Raw genomic sequence first — 9,135 nt, 5'->3', positions numbered from 1 at the left:
AGTGGGTCTGTACTTACAGAGACTACACAGGGGAAGTCACAGAGTGGGTCAGTATTTACAGAGACTACACAGGGGGAATCACAGAGTGGGTCAGTATTTACAGAGACTACACAGGGGGAATCACAGAGTGGGTCAGTACTTACTGAGACGACACAGGGGAATCACAGAGTGGGTCAGTACTTACAGAGACTACACAGGGGGAATCACAGAGTGGGTCAGTACTTACAGAGACTACACAGGGGAATCACAGAGTGGGTCAGTACTTACAGAGACTACACAGGGGGAGACACAGAGTGGGTTAGTACTGACAGAGACTCCACAGGGGGAATCACAGAGTGGGTCTGCAGTGACAGAGACTACACAGGGGGAATCACAGAGTGGGTCATTACTTACAGAGACTACACAGAGGGAATCACAGAGTGGGTCAGTACTTATAGAGACTACACAGGGGAATCACAGAGTGGGTCAGCACTTACAGAGACTACACAGGGGGAATCACAGTGTGGGTCAGTACTTACAGACACTACACAGGGGGAGTCACAGAGTGGGTCAGTACTTACAGAGACTACACAGGGGGAAACACAGAGTGGGTCAGTACTTACAGAGACTACACAGGGGGAATCACAGAGTGGGTCAGTACTTACAGAGACTACACAGGGGGAATCACAGAGTGGGTCAGTACTTACAGAGACTACACAGGGGGAAACACAGAGTGGGTCTGTACTTACAGAGACTACACAGGGGGAATCACAGAGTGGGTCTGTACTTACAGAGACTACACAGGGGGAATCACAGAGTGGGTCAGTACTTACAGAGACTACACAGGGGGAATCACAGAGTGGGTCAGTACTTACAGAGACTACACAGGGGGAAACACAGAGTGGGTCAGTACTTACAGAGACTACACACGGGGAATCACAGAGTGGGTCAGTACTTAAAGAGACTACACAGGGGGAATTACAGAGTGGGTCAGTACTTACAGAGACTACACATAGGAATCAGAGAGTGGGTCAGTACTTACAGAGAGTACACAGGGGGAATCACAGAGTGGGTCAGTACTTACAGAGACTACACAGGGGGAATCACAGAGTGGGTCAGTACTTACACAGACTACACAGGGGGAGTCACAGAGTGGGTCAGTACTTACAGAGACTACAAAGGGGGAATCACAGAGTGGGTCAGTACTTACAGAGACTACACATAGGAATCAGAGAGTGGGTCAGTACTTACAGAGACTACACAGGGGGAATCACAGAGTGGGTCAGTACTTACACAGGCTACACAGGGGGAGTCACAGAGTGGGTCAGTACTTACAGAGACTACATAGGGGGAGTCACAGAGTGGGTCAGTACTTACAGAGACGACACACGGGGAATCACAGAGTGGGTCAGTACTTACAGAGACTACACACGGGGAATCACAGAGTGGGTCAGTACTTACAGAGACTGCACAGGGCGAATCACAGAGTGGGTCAGTACTTACAGAGACTACACATAGGAATCAGAGAGTGGGTCAGTACTTACAGAGTGTACACAGGGGGAATCACAGAGTGGGTCAGTACTTACAGAGACTACACAGGGGGAGTCACAGAGTGGGTCAGTACTTAAAGAGACTACACAGGGGGAGTCACAGAGTGGGTCTGTACTTACAGAGACTACACAGGGGAAGTCACAGAGTGGGTCAGTATTTACAGAGACTACACAGGGGGAATCACAGAGTGGGTCAGTATTTACAGAGACTACACAGGGGGAATCACAGAGTGGGTCAGTACTTACAGAGACGACACAGGGGAATCACAGAGTGGGTCAGTACTGACAGAGACTACACAGGGGGAATCACAGAGTGGGTCAGTACTTACAGAGACTACACAGGGGAATCACAGAGTGGGTCAGTACTTACAGAGACTACACAGGGGGAGACACAGAGTGGGTTAGTACTGACAGAGACTCCACAGGGGGAATCACAGAGTGGGTCTGCAGTTACAGAGACTACACAGGGGGAATCACAGAGTGGGTCAGTACTTACAGAGACTACACAGAGGGAATCACAGAGTGGGTCAGTACTTATAGAGACTACACAGGGGAATCACAGAGTGGGTCAGCACTTACAGAGACTACACAGGGGGAATCACAGTGTGGGTCAGTACTTACAGACACTACACAGGGGGAGTCACAGAGTGGGTCAGTACTTACAGAGACTACACAGGGGGAAACACAGAGTGGGTCAGTACTTACAGAGACTACACAGGGGGAATCACAGAGTGGGTCAGTACTTACAGAGACTACACAGGGGGAATCACAGAGTGGGTCAGTACTTACAGAGACTACACAGGGGGAAACACAGAGTGGGTCTGTACTTACAGAGACTACACAGGGGGAATCACAGAGTGGGTCTGTACTTACAGAGACTACACAGGGGGAATCACAGAGTGGGTCAGTACTGACAGAGACTACAAAGGGGGAATCACAGAGTGGGTCAGTACTTACAGAGACTACACAGGGGGAATCACAGAGTGGGTCTGTACTTACAGAGACTACACAGGGGGAGTCAAAGAGTGGGTCTGTACTTACAGAGATTACACAGGGGGAATCACAGAGTGGGTCAGTACTTACAGAGACTACACAGGGGGAATCACAGAGTGGGTCAGTACTTACAGAGACTACACAGGGGGAAACACAGAGTGGGTCAGTACTTACAGAGACTACACACGGGGAATCACAGAGTGGGTCAGTACTTAAAGAGACTACACAGGGGGAATTACAGAGTGGGTCAGTACTTACAGAGACTACACATAGGAATCAGAGAGTGGGTCAGTACTTACAGAGAGTACACAGGGGGAATCACAGAGTGGGTCAGTACTTACAGAGACTACACAGGGGGAATCACAGAGTGGGTCAGTACTTACACAGACTACACAGGGGGAGTCACAGAGTGGGTCAGTACTTACAGAGACTACAAAGGGGGAATCACAGAGTGGGTCAGTACTTACAGAGACTACACATAGGAATCAGAGAGTGGGTCAGTACTTACAGAGACTACACAGGGGGAATCACAGAGTGGGTCAGTACTTACACAGGCTACACAGGGGGAGTCACAGAGTGGGTCAGTACTTACAGAGACTACATAGGGGGAGTCACAGAGTGGGTCAGTACTTACAGAGACGACACACGGGGAATCACAGAGTGGGTCAGTACTTACAGAGACTACACACGGGGAATCACAGAGTGGGTCAGTACTTACAGAGACTGCACAGGGCGAATCACAGAGTGGGTCAGTACTTACAGAGACTACACATAGGAATCAGAGAGTGGGTCAGTACTTACAGAGTGTACACAGGGGGAATCACAGAGTGGGTCAGTACTTACAGAGACTACACAGGGGGAATCACAGAGTGGGTCAGTACTTACACAGGCTACACAGGGGGAGTCACAGAGTGGGTCAGTACTTACAGAGACTACATAGGGGGAGTCACAGAGTGGGTCAGTACTTACAGAGACTACACACGGGGAATCACAGAGTGGGTCAGTACTTACAGAGACGACACAGCGGGAGTCACAGAGTGTGTCAGTACTTACAGAGACTGCACAGGGGGAATCACAGAGTGGGTCAGTACTTAAAGAGACTACACAGGGGGAGTCACAGAGTGGGTCAGTACTTACAGAGACTACACAGGGGGAATCACAGAGTGGGTCAGTACTTACAGAGACTACACAGGGGGAATCACAGAATGGGTCAGTACTGACAGAGACTACACAGGGGGAGTCACAGAGTGGGTCAGTACTTACAGAGACGACACAGGGGGAGTCACAGAGTGGGTCTGTACTTACAGAGACGACACAGGGGGAGTCACAGAGTGAGTCAGTACTTACAGAGACTACACAGGGGGAATCACAGAGTGGGTCTACTTACAGAGACTACACAGGGGGAATCACAGAGTGGGTCAGTACTTACAGAGACTACACAGGGGGAAAAACAGAGTGGGTCAGTACTTACAGAGACTACACAGGTGAATCACAGAGTGGGTCTGTACTTACAGAGACTACACAGGGGGAATCACAGAGTGGGTCAGTACTTACAGAGACTACACAGGGGGAATCACAGAGTGGGTTAGTACTTACAGAGACTACACAGGGGGAATCACAGAGTGGGTCAGTACTTACAGAGACTACACAGGGGGAATCACAGAGTGGGTCAGTACTTACAGAGACTACACAGGGGGAAACACAGAGTGGGTCTGTACTTACAGAGACTACACAGGGGGAATCACAGAGTGGGTCTGTACTTACAGAGACTACACAGGGGGAATCATAGAGTGGGTCAGTACTTACAGAGACTACACAGGGGGAATCACAGAGTGGGTCAGTACTTTCAGAGACTACACAGGGGGAATCACAGAGTGGGTCAGTACTGACAGAGACTACACAGGGGGAGTCACAGAGTGGGTCAGTACTTACAGAGACGACACAGGGGGAGTCACAGAGTGGGTCTGTAGTTACAGAGACGACACAGGGGGAATCACAGAGTGAGTCAGTACTTACAGAGACTACACAGGGGGAATCACAGAGTGGGTCAGTACTTACAGAGACTACACAGGGGGAAAAACAGAGTGGGTCAGTACTTACAGAGACTACACAGGGGGAAACACAGAGTGGGTCAGTACTTACAGAGACGACACAGCGGGAGTCACAGAGTGTGTCAGTACTTACAGAGACTGCACAGGGGGAATCACAGAGTGGGTCAGTACTTACAGAGACTACACAGGGGGAATCACAGAGTGGGTCAGTACTTACAGAGACTACACAGGGGGAATCACAGAGTGGGTCAGTACTTACACAGGCTACACAGGGGGAGTCACAGAGTGGGTCAGTACTTACAGAGACTACATAGGGGGAGTCACAGAATGGGTCAGTACTTACAGAGACTACACACGGGGAATCACAGAGTGGGTCAGTACTTACAGAGACTGCACAGGGTGAATCACAGAGTGGGTCAGTACTTACAGAGACTACACAGGGGGAATCACAGAGTGGGTCAGTACTTTCAGAGACTACACAGCGGGCGTCACAGAGTGTGTCAGTACTTACAGAGACGACACAGCGGGAGTCACAGAGTGGGTCAGTACTTACAGACACTACACAGGGGGAGTCACAGAGTGGGTCAGTACTTACAGAGACTACACAGGGGGAATCACAGAGTGGGTCAGTACTTACAGAGACTACACAGGGGGAATCACAGAGTGGGTCAGTACTTAAAGAGACTACACAGGGGGAATCACAGAGTGGGTCAGTACTTACAGAGACTACACAGGGGGAATTACAGAGTGAGTCAGTACTTACAGAGACTACACATAGGAATCAGAGAGTGGGTCAGTACTTACAGAGAGTACACAGTGGGAACCACAGAGTGGGTCAGTACTTATAGAGACTACACAGGGGAAGTCACAGAGTGGGTCAGTACTTACAGAGACTGCACGAGGGAATCACAGAGTGGGTCAGTACTTACAGAGAGTACACAGGGGGAATCACAGAGTGGGTCAGTACTTACAGAGACTACACAGGGGAAGTCACAGAGTGGGTCAGTACTTACAGAGACTGCACGGGGGAATCACAGAGTGGGTCAGTACTTACAGAGACTACACAGGGGGAATCACAGAGTGGGTCAGTACTTACAGAGACTACACAGGGGGAATCACAGAGTGGGTCAGTACTTACAGAGACTACACAGGGGGAATCACAAAGTGGGTCAGTACTTACAGAGGCAAAACAGGGGGAATCACAGAGTGGGTCAGTACTTACAGAGACTACACAGCGGAAGTCACAGAGTGGGTCAGTATTTACAGAGACTACACAGGGGGAATCACAGAGTGGGTCAGTACTTACAGAGACTACACAGGGGGAATCACAGAGTGGGTCAGTACTTCCAGAGACTGCACAGGGGGAATCACAGAGTGGGTCAGTACTTACAGAGACTACACAGGGGGATTCACAGAATGGGTCAGTACTTACAGAGACGACACAGGGGGAATCACAGAGTGGGTCTGTACTTACAGAGACGACACAGGGGGAATCACAGAGTGGGTCTGTACTTACAGAGACGACACAGGGGGAATCACAGAGTGAGTCAGTACTTACAGAGACTACACAGGGGGAATCACAGAGTGGGTCAGTACTTACAGACACTACACAGGGGGAAAAACAGAGTGGGTCTGTACTTACAGAGACGACACAGGGGGAATCACAGAGTGGGTCTGTACTTACAGAGACGACACAGGGGGAATCACAGAGTGAGTCAGTACTTACAGAGACTACACAGGGGGAATCACAGAGTGGGTCAGTACTTACAGACACTACACAGTGGGAAAAACAGAGTGGGTCTGTACTTACAGAGACTACACAGGGGGAATCACAGAGTGGGTCAGTACTTACAGAGACTACACAGGGGGAATCACAGAGTGGGTCAGTACTTACAGAGACTACACAGGGGGAATCACAGAGTGGGTCAGTACTTACAGAGACTACACAGGGGGAAACACAGAGTGGGTCTGTACTTACAGAGACTGCACAGGGGGAATCACAGAGTGGGTCTGTACTTACAGAGACTACACAGGGGGAATCACAGAGTGGGTCAGTACTTACAGAGACTACACAGGGGGAATCACAGAGTGGGTCAGTACTTTCAGAGACTACACAGGGGGAATCACAGAGTGGGTCAGTACTTACAGAGACTACACAGGTGGAATCACAGAGTGGGTCAGTACTTACAGAGACTACACAGGGGGAAACACAGAGTGGGTCAGTACTTACAGAGACGACACAGGGGGAATCACAGAGTGGGTCAGTACTTACAGAGACGACACAACTGGAGTCACAGAGTGTGTCAGTACTTACAGAGACTGCACAGGGGGAATCACAGAGTGGGTCAGTACTTACAGAGACGACACAGGGGGAATCACAGAGTGGGTCAGTACTTACAGAGACTACACAGGGGGAATCACAGAGTGGGTCAGTACTTACAGAGACTACACAGGTGGAATCACAGAGTGGGTCAGTACTTACAGAGACTACATAAGGGGAGTCACAGAATGGGTCAGTACTTACAGAGACTGCACAGGGGGAATCACAGAGTGGGTCAGTACTTACAGAGACTACACAGGGGAATCACAGAGTGGGTCAGTACTTTCAGAGACTACACAGCGGGAGTCACAGAGTGGGTCAGTACTTACAGAGACTACACAGGGGGAATCACAGAGTGGGTCAGTACTTACAGAGACGACACAGCGGGAGTCACAGAGTGGGTCAGTACTTACAGACACTACACAGGGGGAGTCACAGAGTGGGTCAGTACTTACAGAGACTACACATAGGAATCACAGAGTGGGTCAGTACTTACAGAGACGACACAGCGGGAGTCACAGAGTGGGTCAGTACTTACAGACACTACACAGGGGGAATCACAGAGTGGGTCAGTACTTACAGAGACTACACAGGGGAAGTCACAGAGTGGGTCAGTACTTACAGAGACTGCACGGGGGAATCACAGAGTGGGTCAGTACTTACAGAGACGACACAGGGGGAATCACAGAGTGGGTCAGTACTTACAGAGACTACACAGGGGGAATCACAGAGTGGGTCAGTACTTACAGAGGCAAAACAGGGGGAATCAAGAGTGGGTCAGTACTTACAGAGACTACACAGGGGAAGTCACAGAGTGGGTCAGTATTTACAGAGACTACACAGGGGGAATCACAGAGTCGGTCAGTATTTACAGAGACTACACAGGGGGAATCACAGAGTGGGTCAGTACTTACAGAGACTACACAGGGGAATCACAGAGTGGGTCAGTACTTACAGAGACTACACAGGGGTAATCACAGAGTGGGTCAGTACTTACAGAGACTACACAGGGGAATCACAGAGTGGGTCAGTACTTACAGAGACTACACAGGGGGAGACACAGAGTGGGTTAGTACTTACAGAGACTCCACAGAGGGAATCACAGAGTGGGTCTGCAGTGACAGAGACTACACAGGGGGAATCACAGAGTGGGTCAGTACTGAAAGAGACTACACAGGGGAATCACAGAGTGGTTCAGCACTTACAGAGACTACACAGGGGGAATCACAGAGTGGGTCAGTACTTACAGAGACTACACAGGGGAATCACAGAGTGGGTCAGTACTTACAGAGACTACACATAGGAATCACAGAGTGGGTCAGTACTTACAGAGACGACACAGCGGGAGTCACAGAGTGGGTCAGTACTTACAGACACTACAGAGGGGGAATCACAGAGTGGGTCAGTATTTACAGAGACTACACAGGGGGAATCACAGAGTCGGTCAATATTTACAGAGACTACACAGGGGGAATCACAGAGTGGGTCAGTACTTACAGAGACTACACAGGGGAATCACAGAGTGGGTCAGTACTTACAGAGACTACACAGGGGTAATCACAGAGTGGGTCAGTACTTACAGAGACTACACAGGGGAATCACAGTGTGGGTCAGTACTTACAGACACGACACAGGGGGAGTGACAGAGTGGGTCAGTACTTACAGAGACTACACAGGGGGAAACACAGAGTGGGTCAGTACTTACAGAGACTACACCGGGGGAATCACAGAGTGGGTCAGCACTTACAGAGACTACAAAGGGGGAATCACAGTGTGGGTCAGTACTTACAGACACTACACAGGGGAAGTCACAGAGTGGGTCAGTACTTACAGAGACTACACAGGGGGAAACACAGAGTGGGTCAGTACTTACAGAGACTACACAGGGGGAGTCAAAGAGTGGGTCTGTACTTACAGAGATTACACAGGGGGAATCACAGAGTGGGTCAGTACTTCCAGAGACTGCACAGGGGGAATCACAGAGTGGGTCAGTACTTACAGAGACTACACAGGGGGAATCACAGAATGGGTCAGTACTTCCAGAGACTGCACAGGGGGAATCACAGAGTGGGTCAGTACTTACAGAGACGACACAGGGGGAATCACAGAGTGGGTCAGTACTTACAGAGACTACACAGGGGGAATCACAGAATGGGTCAGTACTGACAGAGACTACACAGGGGGAGTCACAGAGTGGGTCAGTACTTACAGAGACGACACAGGGGGAGTCACAGAGTGGGTC

Source organism: Pristiophorus japonicus, unplaced genomic scaffold (genome assembly GCF_044704955.1).
Source record: "Pristiophorus japonicus isolate sPriJap1 unplaced genomic scaffold, sPriJap1.hap1 HAP1_SCAFFOLD_604, whole genome shotgun sequence".
NCBI lineage: Eukaryota > Metazoa > Chordata > Chondrichthyes > Pristiophoridae > Pristiophorus > Pristiophorus japonicus.
Note: the sequence above shows the minus strand (reverse complement) of the source record.